This window comes from Sphaerodactylus townsendi, linkage group LG11, assembly GCF_021028975.2.
Source record: "Sphaerodactylus townsendi isolate TG3544 linkage group LG11, MPM_Stown_v2.3, whole genome shotgun sequence".
Classification (NCBI taxonomy): Eukaryota; Metazoa; Chordata; class Lepidosauria; order Squamata; family Sphaerodactylidae; genus Sphaerodactylus; species Sphaerodactylus townsendi.
The window spans coordinates 35,449,941-35,475,252 of NC_059435.1; the positions used below are offsets into that span (position 1 = coordinate 35,449,941).

The following is a 25,312-nucleotide window of genomic DNA, read 5'->3' on the forward strand; positions in this document are numbered from 1 at the left end:
CTCTGTTGAAGAGCTACGAAAAGTACATTCATCTTAAACAGAGGGAGCACTAAAGCGCAGTGTATTAAAAATGTGCTATACAACCCTGCTTGCAAAATGTAGTTATGATGTTAAACAAAACAGAGGAGGATTATGAACCACTTGCACAGTAATGATGAAAGAATGTAGTGAAGGGAGAATGTATCAACAAGCTTTTATGTTTTCACACAATGTTTATTTTCAGGAGTATTTTAAAAATAACTCAACATGCTATAAAAAAATACATGGGAAGTGATCTTTTGCCAAGCTCCTTTGACACTATTTTCCCTCTTGGCTGCTCTTTGTTAAAAGTTCTTGATTTAGCAAAACAATGAGAATTGCACTGCTATTATATTTCAGATGTGTAACCTGTTAAAGGATATCATTTAGGTTGGCGATTTAGATTGTGTTTTGACAGGAAAATGACATTAAAAAGGCTGCTCTATTATTTGACATTATTATTTGAAAAAACAAAACAAAACCAAAACAGAAAGTTCATTCACTCTAGTGCATACCAAGAGATAATGTTAGTATTTAGATTTGTACCTTGAGAAACAGAAACCAGGCTAATTCAGATTGTAACCACTGAAAACTGTCATGTGAACCAGTTTCAGTTAACAATAAGTTCAACTGAATACTGCCGTGAAGGAAAAAACAACATTGCCCTTCTCTGCCCCAGATTATTCTTTGGTAAATCAGAGCAATGCCACCAGAAACAGATCTCTGTCACATCGAAGCACAATTATAGTGGGAATTGCCATTCCATGAGTTTAGAACAGGGGTCTGCAACCTGCAGCTCTCCAGATGTTCATGGACTACAATTCCAATTGGCCATGCTGGCAGGGGCTGATGGGAATTGTAGTCCACGAACATCTGGAGAGTCGCAGGTTGCAGACCTCTGTTCTAGAACATCGAGATAGTAGAGGTAAGAGGCCATTTTGATTTACTTTTAAAGAGATTCGAAAGCTTCTTCCCAAATTAAGAGGAGAATCAAACTTATTTGCTGCACTGCTAAGGTCTTGGTATTTGGAATCAAGGGCAGCCCCATTCAAACAGGAGGCAGTGGACTATGATGCCAATGCAGCGCCACCCAGCCACTCCCATAGAGGTTTCTTGGCCTCTGTGGGCTACAACAGACTTACACCACCTTTTCCATGATTAAAAGTGCAGCTCGCTGGCATAACATCAGCAAAGGCTGGGAGAAAGCAAAGGGTCCTCTGCTGGTCATGCCTTCAGCCAGGAGCCCTGGAATGTTTCCATGGTGTCCAGCAAGACATCCCAGTACCAGCTGCACACTGGCATAATCACCATTTTGGAGGCTCTGCAAAAAAACAAAATGGCAGGCGCAACTGTTTAAAAATGAATGTGTTGCTAATAGCCATCTGGAGGACTGTAAATGCTCTTGTATTAAAGTGCTATGTTTAACAGCGCAGACAATAATGGTTTTGATGGAGCCAATGTGTAAGTAAGATTCTTTAGACTAAAAGATAATCTGCACTACTTTACAATGTGGTCGTACACTGCTACAACTTCTGCTGCAGCACGCACGACCATACTGTCATCTTTCTACGAGAAAGGGTATAGTAATTGTACTTGTACATCAGAAAGGTCTATCTGACCAAATGCCACACTGAGTGATAGCACTGAGCTGCTGGTTTTAAATTGTTAGCAAATTATCAAGATCCATCTCAAAGGGGCCACTCAGGTTAACCGAAAATGGACTCTGACATCATGCTTGTTGTGAATGTTATGATGTCTTATATTAAAGCATCAAATCAGCCCAACCAGGATTTGATCAAACCAATATTTGTACACGTCTATCATCATGTTTGAATAGAGCCATACAGATTTTCATTTGAGGAATGTAAACAGAAGCATCCCCAATTATGACTTCAGCTCCTTGGTCCACTTCTGCAGTTCCTAAGTTTTCTGCAGCAGCTTTTGATTGAGGAATCAAAGTGGTACAATGGAAAGACAGCACACAAAGCTTTGTGGTGCACACAGAAGCACCTTGGGATCACAACAAAGAGACATGTTCTAAAGACCTAAGGGGCATCATGTTCCTTTCGACAAAGGAAACACTTCATATATTCTGCCTCTTCAGAGTACTACTTAACAGTTATACAGTACTTGAAAGTGTTCCAAGAAGTTCACTTTTTTTGGTAATCTTTAGAGCTATCAAGCAATGAATGTCAATATTATCATCCCTTTTTTCTGGCACTGGTTATGTGTGGGAAGTTGAGGCTCAAAGACGCCGCCTTTCCTAGGCACATGCTGACGTTTGTAGCTTACAGAGCAATCCAAAGCATGTTTACTTAGAATCCTACTGAAGGCTACATGATGGTCCTTGCTTCCAGAACAATGTTCTCAGGACTGTATTGTTCATCTCTTGACTCCAAATAGAGGACATTAATTCTATTACAAGATACAAGGATAAATATAACAAGATTTAATTTTAATTAATCTAAACCTTTTTTAAAAACTTGATTTTTCAGTTTGAAAAATATTTTCATTGATGTAACATGGCTTGATTCTTTGATGATGTCATGAATGACTGAAGCTCCCTTAATCAAAGCATCCAGAATGAGTACAAAGAAGGCATTTGTTTATGAGATATTTGCTCTTCTTTGTAACACCCAACTCTGTAAAAACGTGCAGACCTTTGTGTATCCTTCCAAGTGAATTGCTGGGGTGGGGAATCACCAAAAGAGAAGTAATGCTTTTCAGGAATGTGAAAACATTTGTTCAACTCTAATCATAATGCTAAATAGCCAACTGGATTTGGTTAAATACTAGTGTCATAGATAAAACAAGGGCAATTGACAGGCACAACAAAAGAGGTCACTGTAAACAAATAGGTATCTGTGGCCACTGCCCACAAATGTTTTAAAAATACGCTTTTCAGTACAGCCAAAGTTGTCCTCAAAATACACTGAGTATTTTTATTTTGCTCTCCTATATGATATTAATGTAAACTCATAATAGTTAACCCTTATGCATATTTTATTGTGACAATTGTTAAGTAAAACAACAGTGTCTTTGAACAGTTTAACTTAATATCTATTTGTGTATTTCCAAAGCGGAATGTATACAGCAGGGCATCAAACTGTTGAATGGGGTGATCCTAGTAGAATCAGTCTTGCATGTGACTTTTCCTGTAAATCACTCACATCACCGTAAATAAAGTAATAAACACAAAGTAAATAAATACTTGCCTATTCAATTATCAGCAGCAAAAAACAACATGTTAATTTGAGATTTACTTGGACAGGTGGTATGTTGGAAAATGGAGTGGAGGTTCAATAAATATATATCCTGTGGTACAATAATCTTCCCAAACCTGAAGTCCAGCGTGAAGTAAGGTTGGCGCTTAAAATATCACAAAGGGACAATAAAAAGGTGACAAATTTGAAGAACTAAACATAAGGTTTTAAAAATTTTAACTGGTTCACTAATCACAACTTGTATATTTGCATAAGTCTTAATTTGCAGTATCCTATCTTTCAGGATGCATCAGGAAGATAACAAAATGATTCAAAGCACAGAGCTCATCTAAACAGAATACCTCCAAATATAAGGACATAATGGTAATTTCTACAGAATGACTGAACATGTTCCTCTTAAACTCGCCCTTTGTTTAGATCATTCCTACTAGTATTAAGCTCTAGAAGAATCATATACTGTTGGGCTTAGAAGTATAATACTCGGAGTGACTAGATAATGGTTTTTAATTGTCTCATCATTGCAATTTCAGCTCAATAGTGCTGAAATTAATTTAGAACAAATATTAGGTGATAATTAAACCATAGCTTCTCTGTGTGCATTCTCTTTGAATAAGGCAGATAAGTTAATTGTAGGTCATCAGCTTGAATAATGATAGTCAGTATCTATTTAAGTAGTATTTTATAGCACATTAGCAATGGCTGATTAGTGTTACATCATAAAGTAAAATTTGTTTTGTTAAGCATCTTACACTTATTCTAATACATGCATTTTCTGCTATGCTGAAGAAAACATCAAAACTTTTATTTACCACACCAACAATTCTCATAATGTATAGCTTGCAGACAAACAGTATTAATTGGATCTATTATCCATCTCTTTGCTTGTAAAGCCAGTGGACTTTAGCTGTGCAAATTCAACTTTAAAGGTCTTGGAAGGAGAATGAACAGATAATGAATGCACTTTAGTAATCTACAGAATGTCTAAATAGCTTCTGTGGAACCATAGTAGCACAATGTCATCAAATTATTTTAGGGACAGAACCATTTTATCTAACTCAAAAGTATAATTACTAAAGTGCAGAAAGAATCGTAATTCCCAAACATATTTTCATTTATTTAAAATATTTATAACCCCAAATTGAAACTCAGGGGCTTACAATATAACGTAGGCCTTGACAAATTTTCTTTCCAAATGATAGTCCAAAATCATCAAACTAATTTTTCAGCCATTTGGGTTTTGTATTTTAATGGCAATATTTTGTAATTATTGCGCCCACAAAAACATAATACCAGCGTCTTTTCTCAGTTTCTCATAATTCTGTTAACTCTATGGCAAAAATGTTGCAGCGTATAAATAAATACAGACTAACCCTGATTGTTACCACTACAACACAAAGCTAATTCCTAACCTAACCTCTTTTCAGTTTCCCTATAGTTTTTTAAAAGACTTTTAAAATCTTAATTTAAATGACTATTGGAACCTGTATATAAAGCAGCTGCTTAAGAAAGAAATTCATCTGCCTCCAGTAAATGGTGTAAGTCCAAGTTATATATAACAAGCAAAAAAGTTATATATGAAAAGAAAAAAAAACAAGCTAAAAAGAAATGAATGATTATTTTTTATGTTATACAACAGAATACATTCTGATGTAAAGTGATAAATGAGCTCTGTAGTTTCAATGAGAATTACCAAGAGGTACTACAATAAAATTATTGTTGACAATACTAGGCACCACAAGGGCATTTTTACATATCATCACAACCAGGATTGGTTAAGCCATACAATGACCAATTAAAATTTCAAAATCAACCCAATACATATAATGCTAGAAGGCCCCCACGGAGAAAATATCTAACAATAAAAACATCAAAATAAGTAGAGCTAGCAATAAAATTTAAAAACCAAAAGCCCAAATAAATCAGGCAAGGAAACTAAAAAACAACTGTGAATGATCCAAAATGCCTGGGGAAATAAAAATGGTTTTGCCTTGCACCTACACAAATGCAACCTTGGTACCAGGTAAGTCTCAGTGGGATGAGGCAGGTGCCATCACTAAAAAAACCCTATCTCTAGGGCATACTCACCTAGCTTTAGTATGAGAGGGCACACTAAGCTGGTCTTCTGAAGATGATATCACTGGCTACGCAGATGAATGACTGCTTTCTCCTGTACATAAATACCTTGGTCTCAAGCCATACATGGCTTTACAGATCAACACCTATTCTTTGAATCTGTCTTGGAAGAAAACTGGCAACTAATGTTTTTATTTATTTATTTATTTTGCTGTCAAGTCACGTTGGACTTATGGTGACCCCGGTAGGGTTTTCGAGACTAGAGACTTCATAGGTGGTTTGCTATTGTCCGACTAAACATCATAGCCCTGGTATTCCTTGGAGATCTCCCATTCAAATACTTGCCAGGGCCAACTTTGCTTAGGTTCTGAGATCTGAGGAGATCAGGCTAGTCTGGGATATCCAGGTCAAAGCAGCAACCAGCACAGAGGTTCTAAAAGCAGCAAACAGTTTAGCTGCCATATTTTGAACAAACTGAGGTTTCTAAACTGTTTTCATAGGCACTCACACACAGAGCACATTGCAGAAATTCAACCTGATTATAACCAGAAAAGGGAAAGATGCAGCCAAAGCCAGTTGAAGATGCTTCACATTATGTAGAAGATTTGTGTCTCCACTGATGAATCTGGATCAAATAACATAACTATACATCAGTTTTTACAGAAGAGTGCAAAATGGTCAGACTCTGCAAGCCTTGACTAACCTTAGTACTAACCAGCAGTATTTCTCTAGATTGCTTCAATTTATTGGTATCCATTTCATTAGCACTTTCAAGCACCAATTTCAGTTCAGATCAGTGGTGGCGAACCTTTGGCACTCCAGATGTTATGGACTACAATTCCCATCAGCTCCATGCTGGCCATGCTGGCAGGGGCTGATGGGAATTGTAGTCCATAACATCTGGAGTGCCAAAAGTTCGCCACCATGGGTTCAGATGAAAATGAGAAGTAGAGCTAGTTGCCATCTGCATACTGATAACACATCACCCAAAACCTCTGGATGACCTGTAGCAGTGTTTGCATGCAGTTAACCAGTATGGGACAGAAGATGGAACTAAATTTCAGGTACCAAAAGATTGAACAGCTGTCCTTCAGCACCACCTTCCACAATGAATCAGCCAGATAGGACTGGAACCTGCAAAACATGTTAGCCTCAAACTCAGTTCCTGCAAACTGATCCAGAAGATGATTACAGAAGCACTAAAATGTATGTATCAATTTACCAAACATAAAACATTTTAAAGCAGTAGAATATGTGTTCAATAAAGCATACAATTAATCCATTCCAAGCTGTAGGACTTCTAGTAATCTAGAACAATAAATTTAGAAGCAAGAACATTGGTTAAGGTCTGCCCCACTTCTCATGAACAGCAGATGAGATGATCTCTCCTGACTCACCTCTCTTCAGAAAATACAGTTGGCCATGGGTTTGGGAATCCTGATTATAACAATAACTACTCATTTACCATTTCTGACAGTAGGGTGGAGCCCACATGAGCAAATGTTGTTCCATAAATATATACAGTATACATATGTCTGCGCACATAACACTAGGTATGTTGAACATTTTATATTGCTAATATATTGAAGAATGTATTGGTTTTTACACCTGGCTTTTATCTATGAAAGGAGTCTCAAAGTAGCTTACAGTCAACTTCCCTTCCCCATTTCAGACACCTTGTGAAGTAGGTGGGGCTAAGAGGACTCTGAAAGAACTGTGACTAGCCCAAGGTTACCCAATGGGCTTCATATGCAGAAGTGGGGAAACAAACCTGGTTCCCCAGATATATGTGTGTGTGTGTGTGTGTGTGTGTGTGTGTGTGTGTGTGTGTGTGAGAGAGAGAGAGAGAGAGAGAGAGAGAGAGAGAGAGAGAGAGATGTACAATAAATTTTTGCCATCATCGTTTTTTACAGTCCTGAAATAAAGGACATTAACCAGTTCTGCAATATTGCTTGTTGAAGGACCAAAACAAAAATCATGGAAAGATAAGTTGAATTGGCAGCTGAGCAGGATTTCATAACTGGCCTTATTACAAATTTCTCCAAGAGCAACAAATGCAAGGCTGCAATTAAATTAAAAAGTAAAACAGAGGAACAAGTTTATGAGCAAATCACTGCTCAGGGCTATTAAAGAATATTAGAATAATTAAAGTCTGTTGCTCAGTGTAGCTAAGCCTCCCTAAAAATGAGTCAATGAAGATACAAACAGTCTTCTATCCTAATAGCCACTCAGTATGCAGTTATTTTAACATTAACTTTTCAAATCTAAATTTTAAATTTCTACCCTGTCTCACAGCAAGAACTTGATAGCTGAATAATAAATCAAGTTTTGAAGTGGTGACAAGAAATAAAAGATGAGTGCTTGAACCTCCTCTCAACCTCCATGAAAAAACGGTGAGATCTGGATTTTTCAAAAAACAGGAAGTATCTCACATAACATTTAAAATGCTGTTCTTTTGCAGAATTTGGCAAGTTAGAACAATGCATGACTTACAACAATGCATGTGATGGGAGGAGAAAAGAATGAAGGGTTAAGAGGGAAGGTCTGGATCCAGCTGTGCTGTGTAGCTTAAAGGGATTTTAGGTGTAACACTATACAATCCCTGAATGCAACCTGTCTTCAGTAGTTATTGTCATATTCAGGATTCCCAAAGCCATGGCCAAATGTATTTTCTCAAGAGAGGAGAGTCAGGAAAACAGGAAGACTGTGCTTCAGCCATTTGACCTACCTGCCAAAAGAAATCTGATGGCTGGGCATCATACAATTTGATCAGGGAGAAACACAGAGGACTAGATCTGAATTCTCCCACTACGATGGGTATTTTCCATGTACTTTAGTTTAATATTCAGTAATAAAGTTTCTTTCCTGTGTCTGAAATTCCACCACATGCAAAGACTGCTTGTATATGCCAAGGACATGCATCCATGGGGGGAGCTAAGGTAAATGGAAGCTTTGCCCTTTGTACTTGCTCAGAGGCAGCCTTACTAGTGTACCTTACTGGAAGGCATGGCTCTAATTCTCTTGTAGTGGTGGCAAGAAGAGGATACATGATTTTACACTCAGGCAAATATGCAACATGAATCTGAGAATACCCAGACCCAGTGCAAGAATGTGACAGTTACCACCACCACATGGTGAGTCTCTTAACCAAGACAGATATGACAACTGAGTCAGTTTTAGAGTACATGACAGTATGACAGGAAGGTCTCCATGAAGGAAGACACTTCACTTTTATTGGATGCAGTCTCTCAGCTAGAAGACATTCAATTATGAAAGGTTTGTTTCTAGACACACAAAAAGAAAAACATGGCAAATACACAACAAAGTAACTAAAACAGTCAGTTTCCAGTCAAACACTTACTGAATCCTTTTTATACTCCTGCCTCAGATATGGGTCAGATACTTTTTCTAGGCAGTCAGATGTTGATGGCTAACTGTCAAAAGGCTGGAAACAGAACTCAGGCTGACTGACAAAAGCTTGCTCCCGCCCATACTATTTTTCAGAGTTTACCAGGAAAGGAGAGGGGATTCATCATGAAACAGTCAGTGAGCAGCAGGTCATTCAAAAGTCTTCTAAAAATAATCTGGCTAATAAACTCTCTCTTTAAGTATATGTGTGTGCACTTGGGATTTTCAGGAATGTCTGCAAAGCTTGTGGATCAGGTGAAAGGAAGTGTGATAGAAAAGTCAGGCTGGAAGAGGGTTGAAGCTCAGCAGGTCATTTTGACAAGAGCTAGGTGTTAAAACCAGAAGATAAAGAACCACTTTCTGGATGCTTATGCAACTTCACTATCTTGGGAAAACGTAGATTCCCACACAAAACTAGTCTTCTTTCCCCAACAACAGGAGCTGCATTCCTGTCAACTTTAATATAACACATTAAGTAAAACTAGAGTGAACATATCAATATCTAATTCTCAATGTGACCCATCTGTGGATAATTAAACCAACAGTTTGGGGGAATAGACAGAAAAGATAGATATTTATACAAACCTGAGAAAAGCCCCAGGTTTGAGAGGACAATCTGAAAACTAAATAGAAATAAACTGGGGGAACATTACATTCCCCCCAAATTATAAAACAAAAGCCTGTAATTTTAAGAAATTAATATTTTCAGTGGCTATTAAAAGAAGGAGTATTAGATGTATTAAAACAATTACCCCTTTTGATCTGCTTCCCACCCAGCAGTTTTTGGGGATGCCTGCCAGCTGGCCTACTGCTCTGGTGGTGCTACTGTTGAGCACTAGGTCAGTTCATAATAAAACATCTCTCATTCATGATCCAGGATGAGGGGGCTGATCTGGCATATAGCTGCAACCTGGATAGAGGAGTTGGGAAGACTTGATCTTGCCCAGCTTTGCCCCCAGATTACTCGGGACAGCACTGTTCCAGACCGGTGGGGAAGGGAGGGGGAGTTGCTTTAATCCACCTCCCTTGTCAGGCAGTGGATCCATGTGTTGGCTGGATTTGAGGGTTTGTTCTTATTACTGTGTCATGAGGCAGCACAGTTCTGCTACTGGTATATTGTCCAACTTGTTACCCAGCAGCTTCCCTGTCTGAGCTGGCCAAGGTGGTCTTGGATGTTGTGTGGGAGGTCCCTGCCACTTGCCCACCAATCCATGCGGTCCCTTCCCTTTCCTCCCTTTTCTCAAACAAGGTCAAAAGCACTCAATGTATGAAAAATATACAGCAGAATTCAATGGTTTCTTTAAATTCAAAGATAACCCCCCCCCCCCAGTTTTTAAAAAATGTTATTGGTTTTCCAGAGAAAATATTGCTATCAACACTTTAATAAAGGGAAACTTTAGAGTTTTTGAACCTAAAAATGAGTCAGAATAATTATTCCGAGTGCAAAAGAATGTGAATTGCCCAGAACTGCTTTCAGTTACAATAGCCAGATCAATTAAATAAGTATCATCTGAAATTAACTTAAATTGGTTCTTAATTTAATATATTTTCTAGCTGTGCATTTTGGTGAGTAACATAAAATGGGAAAAACTAGGGATCAGTTTTGTGCTGGAACAGCAATTGCACGGTATGGACAAATCTACCCTGACAATCTGACCCAAAATTTAATCCCTCAGGTAAACCATTAAAATGTTGACAGGGCCTTGAAACAATCAAAACTCACTGTACAAATTTCATTGATCATTCTATGAAAGAAACATCCAATATACAAATTGGGATAAGGTTGGCAAAAGGACCTGGCTCAGATACTGCAGTAAATGTCCACAAACAGAAGGAATTTCCATTTCTTTACTTCACCTCTCTTTCATTATAGCCCCAAACAATCTATATTTATACTTTCAAAGTGTGCCTCATATCTGTGGATAGCGAAATCTGTGGATTGGTGCCACACAGGAAGAAGATAGATAGTTTTCCAAACTTGGGGAAATGCCCAAGCTTGCAGAAAAAATGGAAAATGTACGTAAATGCATTTGGGCATTTATAGCCCCCTTGAAAACGAAACTGCTGTTTGCATATGGACAGACAATCCGAGGTGGGATCCAACCAGTTCTCACCACTTCTCTAGAAGTGGTTACTAATTTTTTCTGAGTGCCGAGAAGGGGTTACTAAAGCAACCTCCCTGCACAATAGGGACTGGAGGTGAGTGTGTGCGGCAGCGCCACTGTTTGAAGCCCACCACCATCGGAACCTGTTATTAAAATTTTTGGATCCCATCACTGCAGACAATGCACCTATATCCTCTTTTGGCAGTGTGAGAGAGGCTGAAAGCCATGACAGTCCCAGGTGGTGGGAAGGCTGGGAACTATGGTAGTTCTGGCAGCATCCCCCTTTAAGCATGTGTGGGAGGCCAAGAGCTACAGCAATCACAGCAGCATTGCCCCTTGGGGGGAGGGGGTGCTGGGAGCTGCGGCAGTCCCAGCAGCATCATGGAGACAAAGTTAACTTTGAGGGGAAAGGAAAAAGAGTCACACAGAGAGGGGGAGTGACAGTAGGCATTGGAGAGAGACGGAGAGAAAGTGACAGTGATAACAGGTGTGGTGGGAGGGATAAAAAGAGAAAACCAGAGATACATAAAGTAAGATGGGGGGTTTTCTGCTTGTTCCCTTCTAAATGCTGGTCCTGGAGGACAGTGGACTCCATGAATAGCATGGAGGAAAGTCCTAAAGTGAGAGGGGGGAACTGACCAAAAGCACATCCTTCTTCTATTAGAAGATATACTGTAGGATCCATACCAGTGTGTGATGTAACATCAATGCTGTTTCCACTAAAAAATAAAACAGAAGGAAGGGCAACTAATTTGGTGCAGAATGGCCCAGGAATACCTGTGAACTTGCTATGAAATAAAACCTTGACTCCAGCCTGTACAAAGATATGCTTCAGAAAAAAACAAAGAAAAATAACTTTGGACTTCCTGGGTTGGGGCTGAAAATGGTTGAAGATAGAAAAGACATATGACACAGTGAGCTGAAAAAAAAGGACAAATGAAATGATCTACATAGCACAATAATGTACACATGGAAAAACAAGACAAAATTTGAGGGTGATGATCTACAGAATAACTCTGGATGCCAGGAAAGGTTAACAGGACAGTAATCACATAACAGATAAACTGTGTATGGATAAAAGGAGGCTCTAAGAAGGACTTGAGGTTTTAGAATTATTGACAAATTGTTAATTAGTATACCACACAGTGCAGGGCTCATATTGGAAAAATTAAGTATCTAGAAAAATATCAGTACTATACAAGTCAATGCAGTTTGCTAGTCAGAGTTAAACTTCTTGTCTTCATAATAGTATTAAAATATAAGGTGTTTATTTATGTGCCTCTTCTCCAGGTAAGAATAACTGTAAATTGTTAACAGCATAAAACTACCAGTCATTTAAAACTAGCCAGGGTATAAAGCAGCAAAAAACCCAGCCTAAATATGTTATACATAAAACAGTCAGGCAAAAAGTCAGCTACAAAAACAGCTTTAAAACATTCAGAGTTTTGACCTGAATACCCCAGGATAGCCTGATCTCATCAGATCTCAGAAATAAACACAGTTGGCTCTGGTTAGTATTTTGATGGGAAGCCACCAAGGAATGCTAAGGTTGCCATACAAAGGCAGGCAAGGGTAAGCCACCTCTGAATGTCTCTTGCCTTGAAAACCCCATGAGGGGATGCCATAAGTCAGTTGCAACTTGACAGAAAAAAAGAACTCCTCCCCTTAAAGCCTGGGTAAAAAGAAATCTTTTTGTCTGGCATCTAATATAGACTAGGATAGGTGCCAAGTGAACTATAAGGGAGGATATTCTACAGAAAATGTGCCATGACAGAAAATATTGTACCTCTAGTTGCCATCTGCCTCACCTCTGCAGGCAGGAACAGAGACAGCAGGGCTGGAGAAGAGATCTTAATCAGTGGACTGGAGAGTACAGGAAAGAAAGTTGCAAAGGATCCAAGGGGGCATTTTGCCAAGGTTAGCCAAACACAAGAGTCAGAGTATTTCACACAGGATGCATTGTCTATGAAAGTACCTCCAGTTTCTAGACATCCCACATGTAACGAACATACAGATGATTATGTATGTTTTTCCGTGCCCCCCCCCCCCGGCGTGCGCCCGGTGCATGGCGCACACCCCTCCCCCTTGTAGCTCCATGACTGCAGCTGTGTGTATCCTTGCTAGGGTGCCATGGAGAATGCATACTAAACCTTTGATTTGACAACTGAATTGGCTTCCAGTTGCATTATGAATCAGGTTCAAAGTTTTGGTGCTAACCTTCAAAGGCCTAGGACCCTCTTATCTTTGGAAGCACTTCTGCAGTAGATCTACAGGAGCCTTATAGTCATTGTTTGAAAATCTACCGAAGGTCCATGGCCCAAAGGCTATCTGGCTGTCCTCAACTTTAATCTATTACAACTTTCCAAGTACAAAACATTGTCATAAAATGCTCTTCAATTTATTCATTCATATACATCATACTTTTTCCAATAATTCCAGTGGCTCTAGGTGGCTTACAAAAAAACTGGATCTGTACATAATAGACAATGAAAAATAACAAATAGTCAAGAAAAACTGTGATATGACTTTCTCTCAAAATGAGACACTCTTTAGAAATTAACGTTAAAATGCCCACCTAAAATGAATGGCCTAACATTTCTTACAGAAATACCTTAGGGACGGTATTTCATAGTGGAGACATCATTGAAAAAAGTATGGGCCAGTGGTGGAGCCAAATGGACAGATCAAAGAGAAGCCTAACTGGAAAATGGCCCTGAGAGAATTTAAGTTGAAGATGATGCTCATAACAACTAAAAAATTACTCTGCTCACTAAGGCATTGGATAAGCTGATACATACATTTACAGAATACACAACTTTCAGATATATATATTCAAAGAAGAAATATAGGATTCCCTTGTTAGGCAGCATAAATAGTAGTATCAAAGAAGTTACCTACACAAGTTATCAGAAGCCACTGCAAGTAAAAGAACTGCCTAAAATCTTCAGTGCCTCCCTGTGAAGTTCAAAATGCTCACAGAGATTTACAGATGGCTTTAATTAAATATTACTGGTCTGGCCAGTGGCCAGAGTAAATAGGTGACAACAAAACTTCCAGCTCTGTCCAGAAGGCTGAGCTGGTTTTCAGGCCATTTGGAGCTGATATTTAGCAGTTTAGGATATTTAATCTAAAAGATGTCCTTCAGGACTAGGATACAATTTTATTCTAACTGCATATGACAAATGAAGGGAATTAGGAAAGGTAAGTATAAATAACAAAATAAAAATACATTTACTTGCTAATTCCAAAATTTGCAAGGTGTTTCTGGTCCTTTATGCCTCCATGTTAACTGAGACAACCATTCAAGGCTTAGGATGAAGGCTACAAAGGCCTCTTACTTGAAGCTCTTCTAGTAGAGGGTCAATGGGAAAGAAGGTGCTGTATTTTATCACTCTGGAGGGGCTGTATGCAAACATTCATGACCAATGAACCATTGTATAACTGACCAATGAACCATTGTATAACTAGGAGCAGGATGAAGGTGTTGAGGGTGGTCTTGTGGGTACTATGTATTAAATTTTTCAAAATACGGGGGCGGGGGAGAATCTGAGATTGTACAAGGTGAAAGAGGAGCAAACAGAAAATCTATGATTGGCCATTTATGCTTGGATTTCATACCCCACCCCCCATTCTCTTCCCCAGAGGAACCTGACCTTCATTTAGGTTACATGTCCTTGGGGCTTATATATCCTGTCCCTGCTAGTGAAACGGAGATTTTTGTCATCAGAAACCTTACAAAAATGGCCTCTCAAATTAAACAGGAGAGGGTTTGTTCCTTATACATAATACTGTTTGATTTCACAAGTGCTTTTATATCTTAAAGGTGAAGCCTGTCCTTGACAATTAATCTTGTAGATCTGCCTAAAATACTAATATAACTAGCCATGACTAAGAATGTAGCATAAGTATCTACCAGAGATGTTCAGGCTATATAACAGAGACACAAACTAAACTGAAGTATTATACTCAGCTGGGTGGCTGTCTTTATTTATATTTATTTATTTATTATATTTATATACCGCCCTCCCCGAAGGCTCAGGGCGGTTTCCATCAACAATTTCTAGTGTAAAGTTCTTTAGATAACTCTAAAACCAATTTTAGTATTTCACAAAAAGCTCAAATTATCAGTGATCTGAAGAGAATTCTTGATATAGTATCCTACATTTCCTGGGGAACATTTTGGCTGATCAGTCCACCAATGAGGAACAGAGGCGTATCAGGGGGAAATAGTGCCCCAGGACAACACCTGTTCCAGGGACTCCCCGCTTCCCTGCAGGTTGCTCCTGCCCTCCCTAGGCCCTCTGCCCTCTGGGAAGGAGGCGGCTAGGAAACAACGGCTGCTCCCCCCCACCCTTCGCGGTTGCTGCTGCCAGTGCCTGGTGGCTCTCTCCATGAAGGCAGAAGAAACACAGCTGCTGGCAGGCCCATGGCAGGCCCAAAGCCAGCAAGCGTGGCCATGGCACTGAGGGAGCTGCCACACCACAGGAGAAGCTGGGCACAAGGACCTGACTGGCACCCAGCGGCTCTCTCTGTGCTCAGGCCATGCTCACTGGCTTCGGGCCCACCTCCCTGCAACAAGAAGAGGCCTAAGACCTGGCAGGCAAGGAGGCGACCAAGGGGTGATAGGCAGGATTCCTCCCCCCTCAAACTCCTTCAGCAGTGGCCAGCCTATCTGCCTGGTCTTTGGCCTCTTCTTGTTGCCAGGTTGGGCTGGGAGGGGCTTACGTGGGCCTGCCTGGCACCCCTTGGTTCAGCCCTGCAATATGAAGAGGCCAAAGACCAGGGAAGCAACCGAGGGGTGCCAGGCAGGCCTGTGGAAGCCCCACCAAACTCAAACTCCATCGGACTCCCTACCTGCCTGGTCTTCAGCATCTTCCTGTTGCTGGGCTGAGGGGCACCTGCAGAAGCCCGCGGAAGACTTCAGTCTGTGGGGGGCGATTTTGCACCCCCCCCCACATGATAAGATAGGTGGTGCCCAGGGACAAACGTGACCCCATGTCCCTATAGGCGTTATGCCTCTGGATAGACATTATTGCATAACTTAGGGCCATTCACCAATCTGACCCTTTTTACAATTCTAAATAAGTACCAATGTGTAAAATATACATATGGTGGTCCAAAGAGGAAGTATGTGTATTTTCAGAAATATTCTTCCCTAAAATATATGTAAGTAGCAAGCAATCTCAGCATTTGCTATAGTTTTAACAATACTTGTAAGGAATTACTCTGCTTCTGATGTGCTTCTACATGCAGTTAACTTTATGACTGGCAATACCACAAAATCTATTCCTATAAAAATCTTTAAACCCTGGCATTATATTATGCACTAGGATCACAGGTTCATACTTTACAAATGGGGCATAAAGTCAATTATTGTACATACACTCACTATGAACAAGAAAAATGCAAAATCAATGTTCCCATCAGTGATTTTACAAAGCCTCTAATAATAATTAAAAAAACCAAAAAGCAAAACTTTAGTATTTAAGCTTAGTAAGCCTCCGGAACTCTCAAAATCCTGAAAAAGATAATGAATATATTTACAATCAGTTATGAAAGGTTATCATAGACCAAAGACTAATGGTGTACATACCAATATTACATTATTTTACATTAACCTTTAAATACAGTGCCCCAAACACCTTGGAATATAGTTCAATTGAAATTCAGTATGAAATGTGGTTTTAAGAAATGTGGTTTCCCAGACACAGAATAGTGTGTTAAGAGCTAATTGTAGCCTCTTTGAAAAGTTATTCACTTTGTCAAGATATTGATTGTATGGCTCTACTAAATTCAATAGTATTAATAAATTATTTCATGACAATTCACACATAGAAAAGCAACACAAGTTAAATTTTAAATTCTGAAGTTCTCTAAATATAATACATTTATTACTTGGTACAGTTTAAAATATTTATTCAGACATCAGAGTTCATGTACATGGCAGCTTACAGCTACATTTCACTAAATATTCCACAATCCAGAATTAACATACTGAGTGCAAAACCCACAACATTCCTGGCATAGCAGACACAGTTATTACTATAACCAATTTTTAGTATAACTGACTTAGTTTAATACAATAATCTCTCATTCTTCTGAACAAAAAAACCGCTACATATATATTTTAGAATGATTCCCGAACCATATTTTTGTTATACAAGCTTAGTTAACTGGAAAATTTGGTTACCTAGCATGCAAACTGGCAATGATTGCAAGCTTTCTTTTCTTCATTCTGGAGTCTGGAGTGCTTTCTGCTGCTTAAGCAGACCTGAGAATCATGTTAGCTGCCCACCATTGGCAGGTACAGCATCCTCCTCTGCTAAGCAGAGAAAGAAAAAAAGCCTATTCCTACTAGTATCCTGCCACAGACATACCTTGGAAGATCCATGGGTTGCAGAACAGCTCCTACATTGACCACCCCGCATCTCCCCCCCCCCCCCGGCCACAGCTGCCACCTTCTGCAAACCTGCCTCCAATCACAGCTGGGGAAGATAAGCAGCTCACGGAGCCAATCACAGACAGGTCAGCAGCACTGAATGCATGCAGAGCAGGCTGCCTGGCCTGGGCATGGCTGCTGCCATCTTAAGAATCCAAACTGATTGTCCTGGAAGGCAGGAAAAGAAGGAGCAGGACAGAAAGGATCAGAAATTAAGAGAAAACAAAAGAGGGATTAGAAAGTAGAGAGAGGCAAAGCCTTGAAAATTTGTACATAATTTGGTATATTCAGTGAAATGGAAAAATGGAGGGTTAAACTTTTTACTGCAACTGGCAATTTACTAATGAATATATTTGCAGCAGCAGCAACAAACACTTGATGCCCTTCAAACTGCTTTTTCCAGAAACCAGAGTTGCAGATTTCTGTTCCGGAAAAGGTATACAGGGCTCAAGAAGGTTATTACACTATCCTGCAAATATGTTATATTCATACAAAAGGAAGAAAAGGGAAAATAACATAAAAGGCAAGGACATGGATAAATCGATACTGGCTCGCTGAATGAATTCATATGTATTCAGCTCACACTCTCTTAGACTGGGTAAGAACAGTCCAGGATTTTAGCATATTCTCTGCTCTCCCAAATTCCCAGGCTATTGGCAGCTATTGGGAACTAGAACCTGATGCTGCAAAAGTAGCTCAGCAAGGTGTTTTGTTGAACAGGTCGCAGAAGAACCTCACACAGTGGCAGGCTGATACCGTTTGTTCCTTCTTGAGTCTGAAGGCTGAAGTGACTGCTTCATTGATCTGGAGCCACTTGAAGGCTATACACAGGCTAGAGGGCTGAGAGCTTCCAATACCCACAGAGAACATCACCATCAGCTCCCAGTATTTGCTCTTACCATTTCACAAATCACGGACAGTTCTTCCAGACAATAGCTATTTGCTTTTCCTTTCCAGAAATGGACAAAAATTCACAAATGCACATTTAACCCATCACCATTTTCCTTCTAATTGCCTTAGGCATCCATGGGTGACATCAGTATAACAAAAGAGTTCATTACACTTTAGTTGACTTTGGGCGATTCCGCACACGAGTTCGACCCAGTTCCCTGAGAAGGGTACTAACCTAGGCCGAAGCTTGATCCCAGCTTGGAGGGTGGAATCATCCTGTGCCTCTTTGCCGCTCCGTTCTAATTGGCTACTGTTCTATGGCCATGTTCTGTCTATCCCCATACACATTATTAAAAAACTGCCACAGGAATGGAGGGACAGTGGCGTTTTCTGATTGGCCGCTTACATTGGTACGTGGAAATTGTGCGCTGTTTGTGCGACCAGCCATCGCTTCAAACGCAAGAAAGAAGGGGAAAAAAATTAGGCATGATATTCGCGGCCCGGCGGTTCTCTAGCTGTGTGCATGCCCGAAACACTCAGCTGTGATTGGCTGAATGGAGGACTCCTGGTACCAGAGATTCCACACTTTACTGGAATCGAGCTGAGTTCGAGCGTGGTTCCCTGAAAAAGTAGTAGTTCCCAACTGGAGTCGGAAATTTGACCAGTACATGGGGCGAAGCTGGTACAAAACCACGTCGATCCCAGTGGTTGTGTAGCACTTAGGTCGAACGCAGCTCGAACTTAGGTCGATAACGCAAGGGCGGAATCGACCTTTCTCAGGATGGCGTGGACAGAATTCTTAGAGCTGCAAAGCCCACCTTATGCCTCTTAGATCCATGCCCATCCTGGCTGGTGAAAGCCAGCAGGGATGTGGTGTATATTCCCTTGTGGAATATTATAAATCTATTCCTAAGTTTAGGGATTTCCCTCGAGGAGTTAAAAGAGGCTGAGGTGAGACCACTCTTTAAAAAGCCATGGTTGGCTCCTTGAGGTCCTTCCAAGTACTGCCCAGTATCCAAACTTTCATTTTTGGACAAGGTAATTGAAAAAGAGGTTGCAGAACAGCTCCAGGGGTTTCTGGATGATACATCAGGTCGAACGCAGTCTGGCTTTCGCGCAGGTCATGGGGTGGAAACAGTTCTGACTGCTCACACAGATGACCTCTGAAGACATCTGGGCAGAGGCAGATCAGAATTCAACTCAGTCAATTATGACATCCTGGTCAACTGCCTCACCTGTGTGGGGATTCAAGGGACAGTCTTGCAAGGGACAGCCTTGCAATGCCCGTGCTCATTTCTCCAGGGCCAGGAACAGAGGTAGCAATTGATGAGAGGACTTCCATTGATATGCGGAATCCTGCAAGGGATGATTCTCCCACCAATACTGTTTAACATCCACAAGCCTCACCAGCTTAATCTGGAGGTTTGGACTGGGTTGTCATCAGTAAGCTGATGACACCCAATTAACATCTGTTGATGGAGGGTCATCTGGGAGCTGCTGATCCCAGGTGAAGGCTGTGTCAACTGTCAAGAATCTGGTTATGCTCCTGGATACTATGGAGGCTCAGGTAGCACACATGGCTCATGTAGCATTCTTTCATCTATGGCAAAGAAGCTGATACCCAACCTGATCTTGTCACGGTGATCCACACAACAGTCACCTCCAGCTTAGACTACTGCAATTCGTTCTATGAAGGCTACTCTTGAGTCTGCTCTGGAAGCTCTAGCTGATCGAGAACACAACAGCAAAGATCCTTACAGGGACCTGGTGAAAGGCACGCATTCAACCAGTGCTCGGCCAACTGCACAGGCTCCAGGTGGAGTACTGGATCAGAATCAATGTTCTTGTACTTATGTACAAACCCCTAAATGGTATGGAATGTGTAAATGTTGTAAGCCGCCTTGAGCCTGAATAAAGTAATAAATAATTAAACTTTTCAGCGGAAAGCTTAAGAATTACTAACACATATATATTGCCACTCACAGCATGGATACATTTTTCAAATGTGTACAGCTGTTATGGAGATTGTTTCTCTTGGCCTTCCTAGTTCTAAATGAACCAAATATTTTCCTTAACAAAGGGCAATGTAATTTATTTCTTTTGCAGATTACAAATTCCACAAAGCTGCACAATACAGAACATTAACAATCCAATTATTTTATATCACAAAGAAGCTGGGAAGGCTGGATGGATCTAACAGAAATGTATGAGAATGGTTAAAAGAAAACAATGCTGAGAACATACCATTGTATATTATTATTGAATCGGGATGTATATAGTACATCTCAAAAAGAGACATGACATAACAAACAAGCACAGACCAGCAAGGGGTATGGCATTAAAAGAATCCTCCATTTGCCCCTCTCTTTTCCCCAGTCCTGCTTCACATTTCTTCTAAATGTGTGGAAAAATTAATCCTCTCCGCTATCTCCCCTGTCACCAGTCACAGGTAGGCTGCAATGCAGGGGTGGGCAATTATTTTTTCCATGGGGCCGCATAAGAAACAGAAAATATTGTGGAGGGCCGGGCCACGCAAGGGGGGGTTTAGGGTGGGCTTTGAAGCACAGAAGCCGGCAGCCAAGGCAACCAGCTTCTGGCGGGCTTTCAAAGGCCTCGCCTCCTCAGCTCAAGCCAGGGGACGAGGTGGTTTTGAAAGGCCCGCAGAAGCCGCAGCCAAGGCAACCGGGCTTCTGCGGGCTTCAAAGGCTCCCCCTCAGCAGTTAGGGTTTAGGTGGTTTGAGAAAGCCCCGCTAGAAGCCAGCAGCCAAGGCAACCAGCTTCTGCGGGCTTTCAAAGACACCTCACCTTCAGTAGGCTGAGGGCGCGGAAAGCCCTCCCGCAGAAGCCGGCAGCCAAGGCAACCAGCTTCTGCGGGCTTTCAAAGGCTCGCCCCAGCAGCCAGTGCGAGCGGTGGTTCGCAGCCGCAGCCAAGGCAACCGCCGCGGGGCTTTCAAAGACACCTCACGCCTCAGCAGCAGTAGGGCGCTTTTTTAAAGCCCCCGCAGAAGCCGGCAGCCAAGGCAACCAGCTTCTGCGGGGCTTTCAAAGGCGCCTCACTCCCCAGCAGAGGTGTATCTATGCAAACTGGAGCCCGGGAACAAAACCTGAATTTGGCACCCCCTCCCCCGGTATGGGCGGCCACCCTTCCCCACCATGACCAAACAATGATTTTTTGCACCACTGCACAAAACACCCCCCACCTCCTGCAAAACATACATGGCTCTCTCCCCACCAACTCTCTATCCTAATTTTGTCCTTACACCAACCCTGTGAGGTAGGTTAGCCTGAGAAACAGCTGAGGTAGGCCTGAGAAACAGCTCCAAGCCAGTTCAAGGGAAAATTAACTTTTAAGCATGTAAATCTCTCACAAATCACCCCATCAGAAGATTTACCAAACAAATGTCAGCAATATTGGTATTGGTATTGGTATTGGTGTTGGTATTGACCTTTAAGGCCCTACGCGGCCTGGGACCTTCGTATCTTCGGGACCGCATTACCCCTCATGTCCCAATACGGCCTCTTCGTTCTGCAGAGGCCAATCTACTGGTGGTCCCTGGCCCCTCGATGATACGGCTGGCCTCCACGCGGGCCAGGGCTTTTACAGCCCTGGCCCCAGCCTGGTGGAACGCTCTTCCACCAGCTGTCCGGGCCCTGCGGGACCTTATAGAGTTCCGCACGGCCTGTAAGACGGAGCTGTTCCACCCGGCCTTTGGAGGTACCAGCCGTTGATGGTGCCCCCCCCCCCTTTTCCACCTTCTCCCACGGCCTTTATATCTGTGCCTCTGCCATCTTGGGACTTACTGCCCTTCCCTCTCTGATAGAGGGTCTGAAAATGAGATTACCGGATGCCATCTTAAAATTAGTTTAACTATTATATTTGGTTTTTATTATCGCTGCTTTTAAAGGTTTTAATTGTTTCAACTGTTTTATTGTATATTATCATTATTGTGCTGTACACCGCCCAGAGCCCCTAGGGGATGGGGCGGTCTAGAAATTTGAAAAATAAATAAATAAAAATAAATATCTCTCACAGATCACCCCCCACCCCCAGCAAAACATACATGGCTCTCTCCCCACCAACTCTCTTTCCTAATTTTGTCCGTACACCAACCCTGTGAGGTAGGCTGGCCTGAGAAACAGCTCCAAGCCAGTGCAAGGGGAAATTAACTTTTAAGCATATAAATCTCTCACAAATCACCCCCATCTGAAGGTTTACCAAACAAATGCCAGAATCATCATCAGTTCTGTTGCTGCTGGGATCCAGCTCAGCTTCTCTTCTCCGAGCCAGTCTGCCAAGAAGGCTTGTGAGTAAGGGAGAATAAGGCACACTGGGTCAGAGGGAGGGGAGGCGGAGCTCCCCAGTCCTGCTCCTGGGAGCACAGTGGGATTTCTCCCCCGCCCCCTGGACACTCCAGGCCACCGTACAGAGTGGGCGGGGCCACGACAGGCACTGGCAACAGTGCTGCCTCAGTGCCGGGCTTGCTAAGGCCTACTGAGTCAGCTTGTGTGCAGGGACGTTTTGGCGCCCCCCACGTGACCAAAATGGAAGCGCCCGGGGACAAGAGGTACTGTCCCTAGGCAAATATGCCTGTGCTCCCCAGCAAGGCAGGGGGGCCGGTCAGGGTCATCCGGCGGGGCCGGATATGGCCCGCGGGCCGTATAATGCCCAGGTCTGCTGCAATGCATCAAATCACACTACTCATTTCAATTCAGTCCCACCAAAGCATCCAATAATTTCCTCAAAGATAAGAATTTGAACAACACCTAGCTAATTTCTGCCCCCCCTCATGATTATGAGGTTTGGTTAGGGGTAACAGGAAGGATTAACTGCCAAGTGGCTGTAGACCTTGAAGGAGGATTTGTGGTGATACGACCCCCTGCTCACTTCATGACATTTTTGTAAAGGCCAGGGGTCCTCTGTTGTCCCGTCTACATCCTCACTTAATCCACAAAATGCCTGAGTTCAGAAATAGGTTATACACTTGTGGACCAACCTACCAACATATGGACCAACATGTGGACCAACATATACCTAAATAGGTATACACTTGTGGACCAACTAGTTAAAGTACCACATTTTCTAGCCTAAATAGAAAATTACTCAGATTAATAAGATTTTGGGTTTTTTTCCAGAAAAAGAGCAACTTAAATTTTCAGTTGTCCATATCATGTTGCTTCTTGATCCCAATAACTAAGTAGTGATCTGAGTTGTTAACAGACGTTAATATGTTGATAGCCAGTAAAATAGATACCGTAATTATCATGACTGAACAGCAAAAGAAAATGTTGCAGAATTATGGCTGGCTCTAGCTGAAGCTGGATAAAATTGAAAAGAGGGGAAATTTTATTTTATATTAGTTCTTTCCTGTCATACAAATGAAGGTATAAAGTGAAACAGAGACAACCCGACCCAAAAGCTCAAGAGCAACTGATATTTTCAATAGTTTAAATAATGGAAGGGTAGGAACCCTCAATTTGCGCAAGTCTACTGCAGAACAAGATTTAACGAGGTTCAGAAAAGGACCAACTCCTCTTCTCTTGGCTTAACAGGCAAGACAGTTTCTCCATTGTACGCATTTCTGCACCTTGGCAGATGAATAATTTGCAAATGTGGTAAAGGCTGTGATCCAAAGAAGTTCAATGTGTGCAGAGGGAGAACCGCACAGGCAGCTGGAGCTTCATTTGCTGTTTCTGCCACAGCAGTTCTCACTGTGGAAGAAACAATCTGCTGTTTGGCTTAAAACAACTTGTCTTCTTGGCAGTGAAAACTGCTGCAGCAGAAATAAAAAGTGAAGTTCCAGCTGTGCATGCTGATCTTTCTCACACAAATATCTCCCTTTTTTTGAATCACAGCCAAAGACGGTGATCATAAGATCTAAATTGAAAGACACTGCCTTTAATGCCCATGGGAATAAATCTAGTTTAACCGATTTAGAAGAGTAAGAACAAGAGGCTTACTATCCCGCAGGAAATATTATAACAACTAATATTATGATTGGCCAACGCAATCTTCTTCATACTGTTAGGTGCTGCTAGACAGTTTTAGCCAAGATTAAATTTTACTCGAAATGTTTTTTTAAAAAAACCCTTGTGATCAATGGCTTCCAGATGCAGCAGGAATACAGAGAGACAGAAAGAAACATAAAATTGCTATTCTCTGAAGGGATTAATTTTATGAATTCAGGGTATTACCAGATAAGTATGCCATTATATGTTAAAGTGAGTTATTTTTAGGGAACAGTGCTTTTCAAAAAACACTCAAAAATTACCATCAAATTTAACTGAACAGTAAATACAAGCTAGTAATAAGCAATATTTATTTACCGTTCCAAGCCCCCGCCCCCTATAAACTAACACACCGCCAAAATCATGGATATAATCAAAAACAGTTCCCCGTGAACATCTAGGCTCTCTTTGAAACTGTATGCTATTTTTTTCTTGGGATTATGGCTCTTAATTTACAAGGCCAAACCACATGTAGTTCAACTGACATTTCAAAATGAACAGAACAGATGAGAATATGGTCTCTGTACATTAATTGTCTTTAATGTACAGTGACTATACTCTCATCTGTGCTGTTCATTTTGAATTGAGTGTGGTCTTATCCATCTTTACTTCACAGCTTCTACATCTCTAACAGATTTTTCAAGTAATGAAAGATTAAAGGCCTGGATGCAGAGAACAGAAATTCTCTACTAGCCTTTTCCATGCTTCGTGTTCCGTCATTATCTCTGGATTGCACAGAAGCAGCAAAGTCAAGCAAGCCTAGAGGGCCACCGACTGACAGGAAGAACAAGCATGCCCCAAGTCTTCCTTTTGTATGGTCACCATGATTCCTTTTACTCGTCCATTTATTATTCTCATTTCTTATCCAGTGTATCATCATAGTAGATTATATACATGCAGAAGGAAGGGATAATAATATCATTAAAACAAAGTTTCATTTCCGTTAAGCTCGAATAAGTTAAAATGAAATGAAAAATGATCTGGCAATTACTGCTTTAATTTTTATGCCTATTAAAGGTTAATAAAGATAAAGATAAAGATACTGCTTTAATCAACACTAAATAGCTTTAATCAGTATTGGAGAAAGTATATTAAAGAAAAGCTAAGTATAAGATAAATATCATAACAAAGACAAGGAACAGGGAGAA

The 25,312-nt window shown here is 41.2% G+C and overlaps 1 protein-coding gene across 1 annotated transcript in view; it reads right to left on the reverse strand.

Moving 5' to 3' along the window:
• Nucleotides 1–25,312, reverse strand: part of LOC125440940 (ubiquitin-conjugating enzyme E2 E2) — a 168,588-nt gene that overhangs the window by 79,622 nt on the left and 63,654 nt on the right. The gene's annotated exons all lie outside the window — the stretch shown is intronic.